This window comes from Lissotriton vulgaris, chromosome 4_1 (assembly GCF_964263255.1).
Source record: "Lissotriton vulgaris chromosome 4_1, aLisVul1.2, whole genome shotgun sequence".
In the NCBI taxonomy this organism is placed as follows: Eukaryota; Metazoa; Chordata; class Amphibia; order Caudata; family Salamandridae; genus Lissotriton; species Lissotriton vulgaris.
In genome coordinates this window covers 1,064,426,310-1,064,446,605 of record NC_141691.1, presented here as the reverse complement: position 1 = coordinate 1,064,446,605, position 20,296 = coordinate 1,064,426,310, and the positions used below count along the sequence as shown (strand labels likewise).

Genomic DNA, 20,296 nt, shown 5'->3' with positions numbered 1-20,296 from the left:
GCAAGAACACGGGCCCCTCTGGCCCTCGGGATCCCCACTGGGGTCTTCTAGATCATTAGGGCCCTCGTTGGAGCCACGCAAGGGCTCAGTAACAATGGTGGGGCGGCCCACTGCCATCTGGGGCCGCCCTACCTCTGGGTTCCGCGGGGGAGCGGTCCGCTGCCAGACGGGGCCGCTCGGGAAATCCCCCAGGCACCTGGGTACAGGGAGCCCCACTCGCCGGGGCTCCGTGAATGAGGGTGTCTCATTGGGGCAGCCCTCTATCAAGCAGGGCTGCCCTGAAGGGAGGCACTGGCTGGGTTTTCCTAATACCCTTCTCCTGCCGGCTTCACTTACCGGCTCAGCGCGGGGGAAGCTCTCTTCATCGGGCGGCGGTGCTTTGCGGGGCTCTCTCTCCACACGAGAGCCCTGCCTTTACAACGCGCCCGCTTCCCCCGGTCCCCCATCTCGGACACGGGACTTAGTGATGAGCTGCAAGGGTCAGGGCCAACTCCTTTTCTGGGGCCCCCTCATGGTCATAGGAGCCCCGCAGCATTAGGCGGTTCTCTCCTGGCGGCCCGGGGGTTTTTCTCCATTCACCGGAGCCCCTGCCCGCGGGAGGCCTTCTCTTGGCCAGCTTCCTTTTCTGGTCCTGTTGCGGCCGCGCCCAGTCACAGGTGACCTTGCCTGACTTTCGGGGCGGCCGCGGTGGGACTACGGGGGCATTTATTGTCGGCACCAAACTGAGGGGTAGGCACCCTTGAGGAACAAAATAAAAGTAGAAGTGGGTTAGGCACCCACTAAGGCTCCTATAAACGGGGTGGGCACCCGTAATACAAATAATTAAATAAGGCACCGGAAGTGGAGCCATTTTGGGGGGGGATCCCCACACCGGGATTCCCTAAAGACAACAGTGCACCACAGCGCTGCCAAGCCCACGCTCTCCCTCAGCTGGGCAAGTTCAGTAAGCAAAATAGAGCGCTCCTCCGGCGCTGGAAGGCTGTAGCAAGCCTGGGAAAAATCCAAAAGCAATCAAAAAGGGTCCCAAAGAATCCCTCCAGCATCCAGGGCATCCAGGGGCTGGGTAGGGCCCAGGGAGGCAAGCCTTCCCCTGGGCCCCAGCAGCAGCACACCCCTGGTAGATTCAAGTCAGGAAACAAGAACATTTTCATGGGGTCACATCCCCTCTTTTATACACAGAAATCATTTGTTGTTAAAGGTGTAGGCAAGGGGTGAACCAGATGCAACTGCATCTTGAGCACTTTGTTTTGCTCAGCCCCTCGGCTTATTCACAGGATGGGTCAGGAACATCAGAGACACCACAGCGGGTGGAGCCAGCATTGTGGAGGGAAGGCCCAGCCCTATTCAGGTCCCAAGTGCACTCCTCCCTCCCATCAACATGCAGATCTCTCCATTCACCACCGGGGCAGACCAATCCTGACTCCTGGAGCCAGGCACACCAGCCAGCTCCAGCCAATCACAAGCCAGACAGTCAATTCACATTCACTGCACAGACATGTCAACTTCTAGAAGTGCCACTTCCACACTAGAAACAGTAAATCTGCACATATCATCGTGCAGCATTCAATCTCACGAGTCCGCACATACCAAACTCGCCCCTGCACTCCCCACACATCAGGAACTACCATGGACACACATATTCCCCATGCATTCCCATGGGAGGGCACGCCAGTCTCACCACAGGCACTCAGACTTCACACGCACTTTACATTGGGACACAGTGTCAAAGTGCGCAAAGACCAGAAATCACTATAATCATGTAATATTAAAAGGCAAAAATTTCAGGAGTGAACCTTCCAGAAGGGCCAAGTCCAACAGGTGTGTAATCTGCACCTGCTGAACATTTGTATATGCTGAAAGAATTTTTTTAACTATATCAAATACACATATTCTTCAGATTATAGATTACACCAAGGACCATAGAAATAGAAGCTTGGATCATCTTTACATTTCTCTGCCACCCTGGCTGGGACAGAATTATAACCGGCAAAGAGGTAGGACGCATTCGAATTAAACGCTTTAACAAATGTATGGATACTGATGGTGTATCCTTATTCCTGCTATCGTAATATTCATATTTATTCCATAGGCTTACCGACTGTGTTGCTTTTACACCGGTATGCCCCTTCCTACCTCCTTGCCTCTTAAATGAGGCTCACTGGCACATTTTAAATAATGTATATGCAAACTCCCACTATATGCCAGGTGTACTATCTCTCAGCACTAGCAATTATATGGATAAGAGCATGCATGCTTGATACAATGGGTTCTAGAATTTGGATTCAACCAGGATTCTGCACCAGCCTTAATACTGATAGGTGCACCTTTGCAAATAATACCTAAAATATTAATTAGTATCATAATAAGTAATGCCATAACCATATAGCAATAAGAAATTGTTCTATTATCACACTACAGATCTATTGTGTCGGTGTTTATTAATAAGAATTGAAATGTGGGTACCACTCAATCCCTAATATAAATTGGAGGCGTTCCCTAGAAAAGTATTATGATCTGTACATATAATTGTCTTTCCAGCCGTGAGGAAGTTGTGGGTTATTCCCAGATGACGAAACATGTGTTGGCTGGATCAACTAAAGGAAGAAAATGAAAAACACAAGAAGCCATTTTTAAAAATGTTGTTGTGCATAACTACATTTTTTTTAAAAGGCTTCTTGTGTTTTTAATTTTCTTCCTTTAGTTGATTCAGCCAACACATGTTTCCTCATTGTCTTGATTAATCAAATGACTAATACTGTGTGTGTGCTCAGGCCTGCGTGTAAATATTTGGTAGATCCCAAGGGGCCACAAATTTAGACAAGTGGATGATTTCTCCTACCTTGAGCACCACAACTAGAAACTACGAAGGAATTTAATACCGGCATTAGTGAACGCCAAATCCACAAAGGCTTATATCATCCTGCACAGTATATTTTAAAAACGAAGCCAATGTCAACATTTTGAACTTCTCCTTCCGGAGGAAGCGGTTGACATCCCTGAGATCCAAGATAGGACGCAGGCCTTTGTCTTTCTTGGGCACCAGGAAGTAGAGGGTTGTCTATGTCCCATGCAATATCTTAGGGCATTGCACAGAGGGATATGTGCCATGTCAACTCTTGAGTTTTGTCTGTACCAAGAAACGCGGGATTCAGTAGCAGTGTGCATGTGCACGGTGTGGGGTCCCAACGGTTGGCACAATTGGTGCTGCAGCCCTTAGAGACCCTCTTTAACCACAAGGTCCTTGGTACCAGTGGTACATTTTACTAGGAGCTTATATGTGAGCTAAAGAGGTGCCAACTGTGGAAACAAAAGGTACAGTTTTAGCAAAGGAGATCTGGCACAGAGGATCTGGTTGGCAGGAATTGTGTGCATTTCCAGTTGAAACGAAATCATTTTCCAGGCACAAAGTGGGCACTAACCATGTTCAAAAGAGGCTCTTTCCTACACCCCTCAAGTAAAATATTCCTTCTACATCCTCAATGGGGTTGGATAGCCATGCACTTAGTTTTGCTTCCATTAATTATTAGGCCATAGTCTGAGCAAAATAGGTTAAACTTCTTCAGCCAGATTTCCAGGCCTTTGGGGCTTTTCCATACCAACAACATATTGTCAGCGAACAACAAAGCTGGTATCTTACTTCCTCAAAGGACCGGGGGAATCACGGTTGTAGGCCAAAAGATAGTCAATACACCCATTAATGAACAGCAAAGACAATGTGGGGGCAAGTACACAGCCTTGCCTTTCCCCCTTTCTTCTCCGGCAGAGATCAGTGGTTTCTCCATTGGCACTCTATCTGACTTGGGCAAAACTATCACAGAGGAGCCAAATACTGATACTAAGTAGAGGGTCAGGGAGGCCCATTTTAATAAGAATACAACATAATGTATCTCCAAGTACGATGTTGAATGCCGCCTTAAGATCTACTTCCTTCCATCTTATTTATTGGAACCTAAAAACCAGGTCGACCAAAATAGTTTTAGTGTGGAACCCAGCATGAAATTATGTCAAAATCTTAGTCTCATCGATCCAGAGTAGCAATCGGTTCCATATAACTTACAAAAACGTTTCGGGCGGGAATCGATGAGACTTATTGGCCAATAATTTGCCAGGTCGACATTTAGGTCTTTTTGGTGGACAGGGATTATTGCCGCACCCTTCCAGGACGATGGAATGTCTGCTCCTGCCATGATGGTGTTAGTGACACGGGTAAAATACGGAGACCAAATAGTAGGTTCAGAGATGAACAGATCCACTGGGATACGATCAAGCCCAGGGTCTTTTTCAAGCTTCTGAGATTAATAACAGTACTGATTTCCTCCAAAGTGAAGTATTCTTTTCTCCCGGAGGAGTCAGGATTGTGGTTACCAGGGCAAGATCAGGCCGAGATAAAGCCATGATTGTCAAGAGGATTCGGAACTACAGAGAGGAAGTAGAGGAGTCTAAACTGGGGTGGCCTAGTGAGTAAAAGAACAATGGATTAAACCCAGAACTGGGTGTGAGTGGTTGAAAAGTTTCAGCACTCCATCCATCATCTTGTTGTATTTGCTACGTTCGCCCTAAGTGCCAAGGATATACCCAGACGTGGGTCCCTTGCTCGCTGTGCCACTGGATTCAAGCTAACCTGGATGATAGGTTGAAACAGGTCTCAGAATTCTTGTTTCCGGTCAAGGGGCCCGTGGCCTGGCAGTTCGGGCTGGACTGTTCCCATGAGGAGCAGGGCCAAGACTTATTTGCGTATGGCTGGGTCCAAACTGGGGTGGCTACGTGAGGAAAACAACAATGGATAAAACCCAGATCTCTTGACTGGGGTGAGTGGTTGTAACGTTTCAGCACTCCGTCCATTATCTTGTTGTGTTTGCGATGTTCACACTAAGTGGCTAAGGGTATGCCCAGACATGGGTCCCTTGTTCGCTGTGCCACTGGATTAAAGCTAGACTGGCTGAGGAGGGTTGATACCCCGAAACCGGTCCTATGATTCTTCTTTACAGCCCAGGGGAGACCTGGCACAGCAGTTCGGGCTGGATTGTTCCCGTGATGAACAGGGTCAAGATTGATCTGCATACGGCTGGGTCTAAACTGGGGTGGCATACTGAGCAAAATAACAATGGATTAAACCGAGATCTCTTGACTGGGGTGAGTGGTTGAAATGTTTTAGCACTTCATCCATCATCTTGTTATGTTTGGTAGGTATTATGTCATCATCCCACTCATCCTGAGGTGGGTAGTTGTCCTGAATCTAACCCACTTCTCTTTCATCAGAAAATAATGAATCATCCCTGGTCGGCACAGCAATATCAGAGGCAAGTGTCATCCTTGGTGTTGCAGGAGGTGGCATTATTTTTGGAGCAGATGGGACAGGTGGCGGCAGAGGAAGTTGTGTGTGTATGTTTTGTGTAGGATCCGTAAATCGTTTGCAGTAATCCTGCACCATAGATACCTGTACTTGAACCAGAGGCGGCGGATGTTGTGAATTATGGAAGTACATACAGTGATATTTGGTGTGAGGATTGTGATAATGTCCATACTAACAGTCTTCTTCATCATCTTAATATTTGACCTGTAATTCAGATGGACTATGCATGTCCACAAATGGCCTCTTATCTACTGAATTATTTAAATCAAGTAGATGGGGTGGTGGACAATTACACTTTGCTGGGGGAAGTGTCATGAGGCTTCAGAATAGTCTTTGAAACTTGTACTGCAGTCAACGGTGTCGTACAAAACGTCAATGATGAAGGAACGACGTTGGTTCCATGGACAGTGGTGTTGATAGTTCCGTCGAAGAGGTATCCATAGACGACGGCTTCTTCAACAATCTATCTGACGATGATAGCTTTCTCGACGGTGGGGCTCAGGATGAGCTCATCTTCGACATTAATGGTAACGTAGACGGCAGGACCATCGACGGTGGAGACAACTTTCCAATCGTTGTCTGCAAGATGTTAGGCAACGTAATGGGTGCATCATTAGTTTAAGTGGCCTCAATCAGCATCGCCGATAGTGTAGAGGAGGACACATTTGTGATAGTCAGGGTAGGGCTCGTCCATGACTGAGACACCAGCGAGGGCACCTTCTCGGTTTTAGGTCTCGACGTCAACTGCTCAGAAGAAATTTGCATGTGCTTTAAAGACTTAGAAATAGGGTTGGTGGGCTCTGAGGTAGCACTTTTGGAGGAGAATTTTTACATTTTATCCTTTTTCTCAATGATTTTAAAAGACCCATGATAAGTCTTTTGTGCTTTCCTGCTGTCTTCAAAGGTCCCCTTGTCATGGGGTCTTATTCTTTTTTGAGGCTTGGTAGAAGTGTCACTGTTCTCACCAGAAGAGTACGTTTTTGACCTCTGGAGCCATAACAAGAGCCTACCATCTCTACCCCACAATGTTTTTGCACTAGAAGTGTGACATACGTTACAGTCCTTCACAGCATGATGAGGATAAAGGCGAGAGAGGCATTCTTTATGCGGGTTGTCTCTTCTTCCCACAAGATGTACAGGCTCTGAAGAGTCATCTTTTTTAGAAGAATCAGGCAATATAGGAGGCTGGCTTAGTATATGGAGCACACTTATTTAAGTGAAGCACCTTGTTCTAATCCAGACATTGCTTATGGTAAGTTTAGTGGTCTTAGACAACCACAGAAAGCTGCCTAAGAGGTAGCTGTGGAAAGTAGCCTTCTGGCTTATCTTGAAGGAGTGTTAAGCACCTTGTTTTACCAGATCTAACCATGTAGTGTTGGTTAAACAAGAAAGAACCACACAGTGTAGTTATAAAAATATGTCCATTTATTACACAACACTCAATCACACATAGGTATATCTCCTACTCAGATATATCAACACAAATAAACAAGAATACTTCAGTTGCAAGCGGTAAGTAAACACATTACACAGTGGTCTCCAAGGGGAGACCAAACCATATACTAAGAAACTGGAATGTGAACTGTGACCAAAGTCGGGACTTGGACCAGGAGACTGAGAAGAGCTGTGGACACAAGGAACCACCCAAGTTAAGTTCCCAGTAACCCCAAGGAGGCTGTGTGCAGAGTGGAAACACAGCTGTGTACTCAATAGAGGTGAAAGGGAAAGTCGTGGTTGCAGTTTTGAAGAAGGACCCTTCCCTGTGGACCCTGAAGAAACGCAGTGGAAGACAGACAGTTGGAGTCACCCCACACGTGGATACCCCAGGAACCAGGATACCTATACCAGGGAAGCCTGGTGCATAGGTGCGTAGTGACGTTGGAAAACCCGTAGACCACAATGGAGGATATCTGGAAAGATGCAGCTGGGGAAGAATGTGCCAGAGTCCGGTGGAATTTAAGTGTGGATTCTTGAAGAGAAGATCTTGGAGGTTGATGGCACTCAGGAGTGACAGGGAGCCCGGAGGAGCAATGCCCACCAATTTAGGAGGATGCAGGAGTGAAGACCGTGACCTTATCGCTGCAGCTGTGAGGACAAAGCGACACTGAGGAAGACCAGGAACCGTGCACAATCTGTCCCACGTCGGAAGTCGGGTACCAGGGGGCCGGTGTTCAGTGGGAACATAAACAAGCCTTGGTAGCTGCAACAGGTATGGAAAACGATGAAGGCGCAACGTTGGGACAGCAAGGTCCAAGGGACACCCCAAGTGCAGGGGAGTCAGAGCAGGCGCTGAGCAAGCAGGGGAACCTGCTGAAGCAAGAGAAGACCTACAGGCCAAAAGCACAGGAGTCACAAGATGACCTTGAGCAGCTCACCAAAGATGAAGGCCTGCGGTGCAGAGGATGCAGTGAGGTATAAATCTTCCCAGGAGGAGAGTCAATCAATCAATCAATCAGTGACACTTATAAAGCGCGCTACATACCCGTGGGGTCTCAAGGCGCTGGGGGGGGGGGGGAGCCGCTACTGCTCGAACAGCCAGGTCTTCAGCTTCTTCCTGAAGGAGAGGTGGTCTTGGGTCAGGCGCAGGTCGGTCGGGAGGGAGTTCCAGGTCTTGGCGGCCAGGTGGGAGAAGGACCTTCCTCCTGTAGTCGCTCTTCGGATGCGGGGGACGGCGGCGAGGGCGTGGTTGGCTGATCGGAGGTGGCGTTTGGGAGCGTAGAAGTTGACTCGGCTGTTGAGGTAGCTCGGGCCTTGGTCGTGTAGGGCTTTGTGTGCGTGGGTGAGGAGGCGGAAGGTGATTCTTTTGTTGACGGGGAGCCAGTGAAGGTCTCGCAGATGTCCGGAGATGTGGCTGGTTCGTGGGATGTCGAGGATGAGTCTGGCTGAGGCGTTCTGGATCCGCTGGAGTCTCTTCTGGAGCTTGGCGGTGGTCCCGGCGTAGAGGGCGTTGCCGTAGTCCAGTCGGCTGGTGACGAGGGCCTGGGTGACGGTCTTCCTGGTCTCGGTGGGGATCCACCAGAAGATCTTCCGTAGCATGCGTAGGATGTTGAAGCATGCCGAGGAGACGTTGTTGACTTGCCTGGTCATGGAGAGGGAGGAGTCCAGGATGAAGCCCAGGTTGCGTGCATGGTCTGTCGGTTTGGGTGCGGTGCCCAGGGCGGGAGGCCACCAGGAGTCGTCCCAGGCGGAGGGAGAGGAGCCCAGGATGAGGACCTCCGTCTTGTCCGAGTTCAGTTTCAGGCGGCTGGTCGTCATCCACTCGGCTACCTCTTTCATCCCTTCGTGCAGGTTGGCTCTGGCGGCGGCGGGGTCGTTGGTCAGGGAGAGGATCAGCTGGGTGTCGTCGGCGTAGGAGATTATGCTGAGGTTGTGTTTGCGTACGATGGCCGCGAGGGGGCTCATGTAGACGTTGAAGAGGGTGGGGCTCAGAGATGATCCTTGGGGGACGCCGCAGATGACTTCGGTGGCCTCTGACTTGTACGGTGGTAGGCGGACTCTCTGTGTTCTCCCGTCGAGGAAGGAGGTGATCCACTCCAGCGCCTTGTCCTGGATTCCGACGTTGCTGAGACGCCGTACTAGGGTCTGGAGCTTCTTGTAGCCCGAAGATCTCTGGAGTGCAGAGCCAACAAGCCTTGGCAACGGCAAGCCGGCGCAGTGCACACAGGTTAGGTTCCAGCGGTTCCGAAGAGATACTGCCTCAAACTTGCAGAGAGGACAGGTGAGGCCTCGAGGGAGTTGCAGAATCACCACCCTTTCAAAGTCCATGGTACATCAGGAGCAGCAGACTGATCAGCTTTGTTGCGGAGTCTGCAGATGCAGGGGAGGGATTCCTTCCCTCCAAAGGAGATTACTTCGGGTGTCCTTGATGCCCACAGGTCTGTTGAAGACTTTGAAAGAATCATAGACACAGACAAAAAAGAAGACTTGCAGAACAGTAAGACCAGGAGCAGAGGGAGTCTTCCTTGATGCAGTCTCAGTTCCAGGCGAAGTCCAAGTGTCCAGACAGATGAACAGTGATGTGGTTTCAGGCTTGAGTCTTGTCCCACGATGAATCTGAGGACCTACCCACAGGTAAGCGCCTTTAATATCCTAAGAAAGGGGTTAGGACGAATCAGGGGTGCCTCCCAAAGTAAGGGCTGGACAGTGGGGAGGATATTGTCATGTCCTTTGTCCAGTTTCACGCCATAGCGAGAGCCAAGACCTCCCTGAACTTGGTCAAACTTGAGTACGCAAGGAGGGCACCAAATGTGCACTTCAAAGCAGTCTGGTGGCACTAGAAAGCGCCCCCCAGCCAAATACACTTAAGTCCTGTCTGGGTGGTGGACACACCTCTCTGTGACAGGAAACCTATTGTTCTATCTTCCCCTGCTCAAGCTTAGCTCAGCAGCAGGAGGTCGGAATCATGTCTGTGGTCAGCAGCAGCACTAGCTTGCTAGCAGACCCTGAATGGCTGTTACCGGGAATACTAAGGGCTTCCCGGAGGAGCCTCCCAGTGCATGGAATCATACTTCCAACACCGGTAACGGTGCTCGGGTATGATTCCAACATGTTTGATACCAAACATGCCCAGGTTCAGTACAGCTACTATATAGTTAGCCGTTGCGTAGAAAAGTGGGCTACGATATGTATCAAAATGGCTGAACGCATTTACAAAGAATGGAGAATCGACTCCGGGGTTTGTAGGGGTGTCCTGCTCATGCAGGGGCACCCACACACCTATAACCCAGCACCCTGCCTTCAGGACTGAAAGTCCTACCTTAGGAGTGACATAGGTTTTAAAAGTAGTGACCTCAGATATAAGAAAACGTATATCGGTCGTAGGTGGTGCTAGCACCAGCTTGCACAGACTGCAATGGCAGGCCTGTAGTCACAGTTTGAGTGGTCTCTCATGGGTGACATAATACATGCTGCAGACCATGGGAGACCGGTTGTAATTGCACCGTGTGTTCTTTTTTTACGCACTTGTGAACATGCTGCGTGGGTGTGATAGCACCAACAGTTATGCAGACATTTCGAGATTTAACTCCTGTTTTTCTGAGTGTGTGTTTCTGTGTAGTACTTGATTTAAGCAACAACAATTATAGATATTTTGTGAAGTTCTGCCCAGAGGGCACAACTCGGGGCAAACAAATAAGGAATACAGATTTTTTTGTGGAGGCTGAGGTCAGAGCTCCCTCGCATGGTCCGCGCAGCATATCATCCCCATCTTCGCGAAATGCTTTATTTTATTTACCTTACAAAGCCGGTGAGGTTGCTCTGTTAAGGGTGGGGGGTTGTTTAATGACATCTAAGAATACTTTAGTTTCTGCATTTAATTGTCCAAAACAACAAGATCTCTCTAATCTTACATTTGGCCACATCGTGATAATTTAGCCCCACATCGGAATAATTTAGCCTAGAAGATATCTTTGTTAGGTAACGCTCTCGGCTGAAATGCTCTGATATAATGGGATAGGATGGAATAGTTTGAGTTAGTGGCTACCTGCAATGTTTGGTGGGCTCAACAAATAGGATACAGGAGATAAGTTGTTATTAGGTTGCACTGACAGTTTAAATTTTTTTTTTTTTTTTTAATTCTTTTAATTAACATTTCAGTAAACAGTAGTGTTCATCACAGTCACCCAGTGCAAGACATAGTTTTATACCTTAGGACATCAAGCAAAATCAGGGGTTAGGTACCTTTTACAGTTCTCTGTACATTTCATCATTATTGATTCAGTTTGAGTGGTTCGCCAACCAGGGAAATCTGGAGGGATTCGCAAATGTGTCCCCTGTACTCATTCCACTTAGACCAGACACCAACCCATTTTTGTGGACACCCCCTAGCCACATAGACCGTCTTCTCCTGTAGCATACACCAGTCCTAGAGTACAATGCTGCCTCGTAATTCCCCCCCCAGTAGGAGCCACCTGTCCATTCCATACCCTGGGTCATTACCATTGCAGTACGTGCCTTAGTTGATAGCCAAAAGATGTGCAGCCCAATAGTATTTGCGAATGCCTGGGAGCGCTATACCCCTATCGAACCAACCAAGCGTATGCTTCTGGAGGGATATACGGGGCATTCAGGACCACAGTAGTTCGCTAAGCGCAGTTTCTTGAGAGGAAAAATACGATTGCGGCAACAGGTCGGGGTAGTTTTGAAAAGCATATTAAAATCTCGGCAGCGCCATCATTTTAAAGAGTGACGCCCGACCAATTAGAGAAAGTGGGAGCTTCCGCCAGGAGGCTGAGTCCCTCTTAAACCATTGCAGAGGTGGCAAGAGATTCCTCTCATACCGGGTGCCTGCGTCTTTAGAGGCAAAAATCTCAAGGTACTTAAACCCTTCTGTGGCAATCTTAATCGGGCAGCCGTGGCGAGCAACCGGAGAGTCGCCACTGAGGACATACATGACGGACTTGCCCCAGTTTATGCTGTAGCAGGAGGTCCTCCCGAAGCTAGCAAAGATGTCCATTGCCACCGCAAGTGACTTGCGAGGACTAGTGAGGTAAAAGAGGATGTCATCAGCGTAGAGCGATATCCTGTACTCCCATCCATCCGCCCAACGGAGTCCCTTCAGGGAAAGATCCTGTCGGATCCATGCAGCTAGTGGCTCCAAAGATAGGGCAAAAAGCAGAGGCGAGAGGGGACACCCCTGCCGCGTCCCCCTCTCTAAACGGAAGACCTCAGAGATTTTATTGTTGACCAGGACCTGGACCAGGGGCTCCGAGTAAAGGAGATGCACCCACCTCAGGAATTCAGGACCAAAGCCCAATTTCCGGAGAACCGCCATCATGTATGGCCTTTCAAAGGTATCAAATGCCATAGCGGCATCGAGTGACACCACGACCGCCTCCACTCGAAGGGTATGGCAGCGCCCCAGTACGCCATGTAATCAGCGCCGATTAAGTGCCGTATTGCGCTGTGGCATAAAGTCCGACTGGTCGGGATGCACAAGTGACGGCAGGACCGGCCTGAGCTTATTGGCCAGAACCTTAGCAAGGATCTTCGGCTCCGCGTTTAGAAAAGATATAGGCCTATATGATGTACACAGGTCCCTAGGGTTGCCATCCTTCGGATGGGCACAATGGTGGCAATACATTGGTCCCTCGGCAGCATTCCCCGCTCCCTGCTTTCCTCAAACATCTATTTCAAATAGGGGCTGAGGCCGTCCGGTTTGAGCTTATAGAGTTCAATGGGCAGTCCGTTCGGCCCCAAGGCTTTCCCTGAGCGGAGGTCACATATGGCTTGGCCTAACTCCGTAGCTGAAAGCGGAGCCTCTAGGATTTCCCGCTCTTCCTCCGTGAGAGTAGGAAGCGGGATGTCCATAAGCAGGTCAATCGAGTCTTCCTCAAGCCGGTAAGAGCCTCTGCTATAGACCCTCTGATAGTGTCACTCAAACTCCTTGACCACATCACGGGGTTCAGTAACAACTGTGCCTGACTCAGTCATGAGTTCCGCCACCACCCTCTGCTGCTTCTTATCAAACCAGGCTATGAATTTGCCCGCCTTGTCGCCCTGATCGTAAATCCTGCCCTCCCTGTCTCTTAGAACGGTTTTGGCGGAATCCGTGGCCAATGCCTTATACTCAGTCCTCTTGAGTGTCAACCGGTGGGTGCGCTGTGAATCTACCCAGTCAATCGGCGCTGCCTCCAGGTCTCGAACCTCACCCTCCAGTTTGATCAGCTGTGCCTCTAGCTCCTTACGTCGGCCCACAATCGCTGAGCGGGCTTACCCCCCAAGCACGATTTTGAAAGCCTCCCATAACACCACCGAGGAGTCCACCGTGCCATCGTTCTCCTCAAAATAGCGGCCAATCGCCAGAGTTAGAGCTTTAAGCGTAGCTGCATTACGGAGGTACCAGGCATTAATAGGCGCTATACTCCTCTACCGTTTGTTCCAGATAGTGAGATGTACAAATAAAGGGGAGTGGTCAGAGATTCCCCGCGCCAAATGTGTGGCTTCCTGAACGGTAGTACCGTATTTTAGAGGTGCGAACATGTAATCCAAGCGCGAGAACGAACGTGAGGACCTGAAAAGAATGTGCACTGTCTTTCGTCGGGGTGTTTGAAGCGCCATAAGTCAGTGAAACCAAACGTCTCAGCAAAGTCAGCCAGCCACATTTGGCCAGCAGGGATTTCCCTTGGAGGGTGTCGTCACAGTGCCCGGATATCACGGCCTTAAAATCACCCCCAACAAAGAGCAGCCCGTCCGGGAGGGAAAGGAGTAACATCCCTAAATCTTGAAAGGATCGGGTTTGGAGCCCGGGTGGGGCGTAACTAGTGACCAGGTTGAGCCTAAGGCCCTTCCATTTACCCGAGATGGCTGCATACCGCCCCAGTGTGTCCGTATCTGTATGGTCGATAACTATGGGAAAGCTGCGTCTCACCATGGTACCCACCCCCCCGGGACCCTGAGGTAAAGCCGGCATGGACAACAAGGGAGTACCCCCATCTGTTAAGCGCATGGCAAGTGTTACCTAAGAGGTGAGTCTCCTGTAGGAGTACCACGTCCGGCAAGTGTCGCCTAACAAATTGCAGCACTATGGTTCTCTTGAGTTTGTCCCCCAGCCCGTTGACGTTCCAACTCAGAATCTTTTGGCTTTTATCCCACCCCATAGCAGTAGAAAATATGGGTCGCGCTAAAACATTCGAAGTTCCTGGTACATTGCGGTAGACTATTAACCTCTGTATGCTGTAACAACACAAAACAGTGCCTAACCTCCCTTTTCAGCCTCCCCCCACCAGCCCCAATCCTCCAATTTGGTCGTTGCAAAACATCAAGACAGGGCCTATGTGGCCAGTTCAAGCCTCTCCCCCGTCCCGTACCACCGCCCCCCCCTACAGCTGACCACCCAACCCCCTCAATTCCCAAAAGACTGTTAACCACCACCCCCCTGTTCCCCCTCCCTACATCCCTGCTCCATAGGTTTAGAACTACCCACATCCCCAATTAGCAGAGCGCCTTTCGCCCAAACCTAGGGTGGAAAAAGAAGACAACCACCGACCCTCCTGTCTCCCCCCCTCAGGAATCCCTCTCTCTGAGGAGCGTGCACCGGCCCCAACTCCAGCCGCCGCCCATTCCCGCCCCAATCAAGCATTAAATACACTTGAGCATCTACACTCCAGCCGCACCACAGTATATGTCCCTTAGCGGCAAAGCCGAGACCAGGGCAGCCAATTTCACAGCCTGCAAGCGGCCCCCTCCATCAATTCGGTTGCAAAAAAAGACATATGTGGCACCCATTCCAGCACCAGCACCATCCATACGTTACATTAGTTGAGGACCAGGCCGACAAGTTTATAGTCGCTGTTGTAGTTCGGACTGGACTGTTCCCATGCTGTTACCTCGAAACCGGTCCGGTCCTCGGATGCTTGATTCCGTTCTGGGAAGGACATGGCTGTTGTAGTTCGGACTGGACTGTTCCCATGGGGCACAGGGTCAGAGCTGATTTGCATATCGCCATTGTCTAATCCAGGGTGGTGTGGAGTGCAAAAAAACGATGGATTTGGGCCCAGATCTTTGGACTGGGATGAATGTGTGACATTGATCCACATTCGGTCCATCACCTGTTTTGTTGACAAGTTTATAGTCTTCACTGTTCTGCCCCTTCTCTGAGGGTCCCCCACCGGGGACTAGCGGATCTTGATCTCCAGGAGCGTTGACTTTCCGTCTCAACTATTGATCTCCCGGCCGGTGAGGCTGGCGATCCAGTCTGATTCCTTCTCCAGTTCACATCGTCTGACCGGCCTCCAATTCTGGCGGATTCCCGGTCGATCCAGTCTTGTACGTCCGCAGGCGTGGTGAAAAATATGGATTTATCCCCGGCAATGATCTTGAGCTTGGCAGGAAAAAAACATCATGTATTTGATTCCGTGCGCCCTAAGTGCGGCCTTGACTCCTGTGAAAGAGCGCCGGTCCTTCTGTACTTGGAGCGTAAAGTCCGGGAAAAAACGGATCGTAGCGTTTTCATAGCTCAGGTCTCCCACCTGCCTGGCCGTCTGTAAAATGGCGTCCCTATCCCTATAGTTCAGGATTTTAGCAATGATGGTCCTGGGCTTAGTGATAAGCGCCCGATGGGCACGTTCAACTGTAAAGATCTTTGACAGCCGTTTGGATTTGAGGTGGTTTAGGATCAGGTCCTCTAGGAAGAGTTCCACACTGGGCCCCTCCAGCTGCTCCTGGACCCCCACCACGCGAATGTTACTTCTGCAGGCCCTCCCTTCCTGGTCCCCGAGGCGTACGGCCCTCTGCCGGTGTTGGTGCACCAGTTCGTTGATCCGCTGCTCCATGGCCTTCGTAGATGCTTGGAGAACACAGATGTCTGCTTCATTAGCTTTGGCTTTTTCCAAGGTTTTACCAAGGTACGTCCGTAGGAGATTGATCTCAATAGAGACTTTGTCGATTTTAGTCTCAAGAGTGGCGCCCAGCGTTTGTATAGCTGTCTTGATGAACGCCAGCAAAGGTTCCTGATGCCCAGCCGGTTCCCCCGTGGAGCCCTCCACCTGTAACCTCCCTTTTTGCACAGTATATTTATCAAGTTTATTAGTCTGCGTAGTGGTGGGTTGTTTGGGCCGCATAGTCGCAACGCAGTGCCTCCCTCGTATGGCGGAAATCTGTAAGACGCTGCTCCTCAGCACCAACACCCGTCATGGACCAGACCCCTTCACTCTGTATCAGCGATGTCTGCCCCAGGGCGGCCGGCGAGGCCCCCCGTCTCCAGGCAGGACCCGGTTGAAAGGTCAGGAGCCAAAGCGCGGTTTCTGTCTTCGCCTGGACCAGGCCCCCCTCTATTGCCTGCACCAGGAAACACTCCCTCCAGGGAGACAGGACGGCCCCACCGCAGCAAACACGGGCACAAAATCTACGTGTTAGCGGGCTGCCAGCCTGTCCACTGTCGCCATGTTGGGCAGAAGGTTCCTAAACGCGTGGGCAAATGCGGTCTTCCAGGGGGTCCCTGGCGGCTCCCAATGATGTCGTCACTTGGGCCCTCCTCGGCCTTCAAGTTCTTCCCCCAGAGGCGCTCGCGATGTGGGTGGTCTTCCCTAGAATGCGGGCTCAGCACCCCTCTGTGTTTGCGCCGTTCCGCGATACCCGAGCAAGATGGCCGACACCAATGTCCAGGCCATTCGTGGGCCGCATCTCCACCCGGCGCGCCGGAGACCACACGTCACCTGGGGGTAAAGGCTCACGAGGCAGATTTAGGAGCCTGCGGCATGCGATGAGGCAGAGCTGCGGCTTCCCCGTGGTCGCGCCTCACCTCCAGTGCCTCAGATCACGGCACCCGTCCAGATCCAAGGAGGCCTCAAAGCCGGGTCCTCTCGTGGCACTCAGGCCGTCCGGCCGCGCAGCTGCGTCTCCAGGCCACGCCCGGTCTTCAGTCTCTGGCACAGAACTCGGCTCCGGGAGAAGGTAGGAGGACCGGAGTGGTCTCCACCTGTTCTGCTGTAGCTCCCCGGTGCAGGCAGTGTGCAGCACCGACGGATTTTGCCGGATTTTGCAGGGCAACGGGTTTAGGCTCCGAGGAGCTCCCGGACTAAGCGGCCATCTCAGTTGGTGCCTGGCAACGCCCCCCTGACACAGTTTTAAAGGAGACGTGATCTATGAAATGAGGTGCTGGCAATGTATAGACATACAATAACAGATATGCGATTGAGCGTAGGCGGCAGGAGGCGGCATGCTGAGGATGGAAACTAAGCAGAGAGGAATCGAAGAACGGAGAGGGCACAGCCGAGCATCTTTAAAGCTCTCCAGTTGCCCGGTCTCTAAGAGAGATGAATGATTTCAAAATATAAAGAGTTGATCTGTAATGTGAACACCAGATACTTTACAGATAAAATAAAATCGGCAAAAATAAATTGTCGATTTACAAACCTGCAACGCTGTAGCATTTTTCTATCGAGAAAAAGTCGGTGAAATGTAGGAGGCTTTCTGTATGAATCAAAATACAAGAGGTATGTCTGCTGATACTTTTATTCCCTACAGCGGTGGCAGCTGCATCGAAAGCTTGCAGACACCCCCTTTGGGTTTGTCGGAAACTAACTCAGCCACTTTATCCGCCTTTTCTTTCTCGGCGGTGGCATAGTTCTGCCTCCAACTCCGTTCCAGTCTGCGACAACGCCGTTTTCCAAGCCTGAGTTGCCCAGAGAACCAGGGCTCGAATGGGGTAGATCTGCTCACCCCACCAGATTTTAGAGGCACTAAGGTCAGGGCCTTAAGTCGGATGAAAAAACTGGGGGGGGTCTCAAAGGGGCGTGGCCAATGTAATTAAGGACATGCCTTAAAACACATAAGCTAACAATCTGTGCATAGCAGAGTGTGCCGCCTGACTTGTATTTTGCTTTTTTCAATCATTGGATCCAGATATACGATACAACAAGTAAAGTCATACCTACAACAAGTCGGGACTATTGGCTTTTTCAATGGTTGTTAGTTGCATAAGATAAATAAGCAGCAACTATGGCTATTATATTATATTGAAAAAACTTCCACTTAAAGCCCTGGTGACACCGGGACAATGTTGCTGCTCCTGAGTTTCAAAAAAGAGAAGGGAAATCCAGAGAGAAAATGACACTTTAGAGGATTTCCCTTCCCCTTCAATGCTCACCTGGCATGACATCATGCCGTAACTTCTCCTTTAGTGAGAAGTGAGCAGCGCGCATCGATGTGCTCACTTGGCATGACGTCATGCCGTAATTTCTCAAACTACTGAGCAGTGAGCAATGTGAGTACACGCACAGCAGTGTGAGCATCGCACATCGATGTGCCTGCTGTCACTGCAGTCCGAAAACAAGCATTTGCAATGCAATAGGTCTCGCATTTGCGAGAGTTTAAGGTATTTACATTGTACATGGCAATGCCTTTCATTTATGTTTTAAAAACCAACACGTAAATAAAAGGCATTATCATTTACAATGTCAACAGTTCAAACTCTCGCAAATGCGAGACCTATTGCATTGCAAATGCTTGTCTGAATCTGGTACTGCTCACCAGATTTGCTGTTGATGAGCAAAGATTGCTCGGGGAATATACCAGGTGAATTTACTCTGCAGTGGTTTAGATCCCAATCCATGTACTGCCCTAAAGATAATGCAGAGTGATTTGAATTGTATTCTCGTCAGAGTTACAGTAGTCCAACCTGCTCAGAATAATGCTCCGCACCACTTGTGCTGTGGTTGAGGTTGGCAGTAACAGAAGAACCTTCCGTAAAGCTCTGAAACCGGGGCGAAACAGGTGCCACCTGTTTTGTTAACTTGTGAGTCCAACTGCAGATTATTATACAACACCACCCCCAGATTACGCACTGTTTTAGCTGGAAAAAACGGTTTATCTGTAGGGGTGAGCCGGAATTCAATAGTTAGTGGAAGGGTTATTTAAGTCACAGAGCAATATACCATTTCGGTTTTATCTCCATTGAATTGTAAATAGTTCTTTCTAAGCCAGTTTGCAGTACTTAGCATGCAGTCATGGAACCTGCCCAAGGAGACTGCTTGATTCCCTTCCATTGAGAACATGAGTTGCGGGTCATCTGCGTAATTGACTAGTTCTATTCCAAAGTATTTAATAATAGGGATGAGTGGACGCAGGGATATATTGAATAAAATCGGACTTATTGCCGATCCCTGAGGAGCCCCATGTTGGACGGAGCTCTTCGTGGATACGAAGGGTGGAATGGTCACTCTTCCGACAGATATGACTGGAGCCATTTTAATGCCAGACCCTTAACTCCTTTTAAACAAGACAGGAGTATAACCCTTAGACCAAGTCAGGACTGGGTAGATAAGGTGCAATTAGAAGACCGTGTCCTGAAAGGTAAAAGTTAATAGGCGATTAATCATAGCATGCACGTAGCATTACGTAGGTGGACAAGAAGGAGATAACTCATAGTTTTGTCAAAAAGAACGTATTCAGTTTTATGTGGAAAACATTCATTTCATGGTCGGATACAGTTAAATAAACAGCACTGCATAGAATGTAATGACAACCACATGGGACTTGGTGCAACAAACGTGAATAAATAGTGCAGGTGGCGACGCAAGTGAAAGAAAACAGAGTAGTCGGCGCACTGTGCAAGTGGTGCAAACTATTTACAGTGGGTGGCTAGAACGGCGCATGTGACATTGTGATATCACAGTGGGCACAATTAGTTTTGGTTCAGATCTAAAGCCACTAGGAGAAAAGTGCGCCTGTTATTCAGGCTGTTGGGTCGACGGCGTTTCGATCCAGAGAAGTTAGGATCATCATCAGGACTGGTTGTCTGAATTGGAAAGTGCTGTGGACAAAGGGAGCATATATTAGTGGGGCAGAAGGAAGGGAAGGAGGGGTGTGTCCAATTTAAGGAAAATGGAGCCCTGTTTACCTTTAAGGGATCCCAGTGATTATGGATCCTAAAGATTAAGTAGAGGAGGTAGGTTGGTATACATCAGCTGGTGAGTCACCGATAAATTGGTGTCAACGCTAATGGGCCAGGCGGTAGTTCATGTCTATTGTAGCTGGTCCCTTGCTGAAAATAAAGCAAGTAGGAAACAATGAATGAAAAGAGGTCGCTAGACTAGCGTTTTAAATAGGTCCTATAAATTGAGGGCATTAACATACCTCGTTACCGAAGAATCGGTATTCTCTGGCCTTGTGGGTTGGCCTTGCTCAGTTAATTGATTAGTTGCGGGTACTGCATTCTAGCCGGCCGAATCGCGCTAGCGGTCGGCGCTGTGGGATAAAAAGGGGGACAGAATCAGTGGCCAATAACCAAGATATTGGTTTGTAGGGCAAACTGAAGGGAATGTAGTAAGATCGAGGCCGAAGCTTACCTCTATCAATCAGCGTGACCGTCCGTGTACATTCGAAGTCAGGTTCTGGACGGGTGCTGCACGGCAAGAGCAATACTTCCGTGTTGGGCGGGGATAGGGGCGGGGGAATGACGACCTGTATGACGAGGTCATGAGTGATTGGAGGTAGAGGTGGGGC

The 20,296-nt window shown here is 49.7% G+C and overlaps 1 protein-coding gene across 1 annotated transcript in view; it reads right to left on the bottom strand.

The window, feature by feature from the left end:
* Positions 1-20,296, bottom strand: part of MARCHF6 (membrane associated ring-CH-type finger 6) — a 1,612,715-nt gene that overhangs the window by 1,009,233 nt on the left and 583,186 nt on the right. The window lies entirely within an intron of this gene.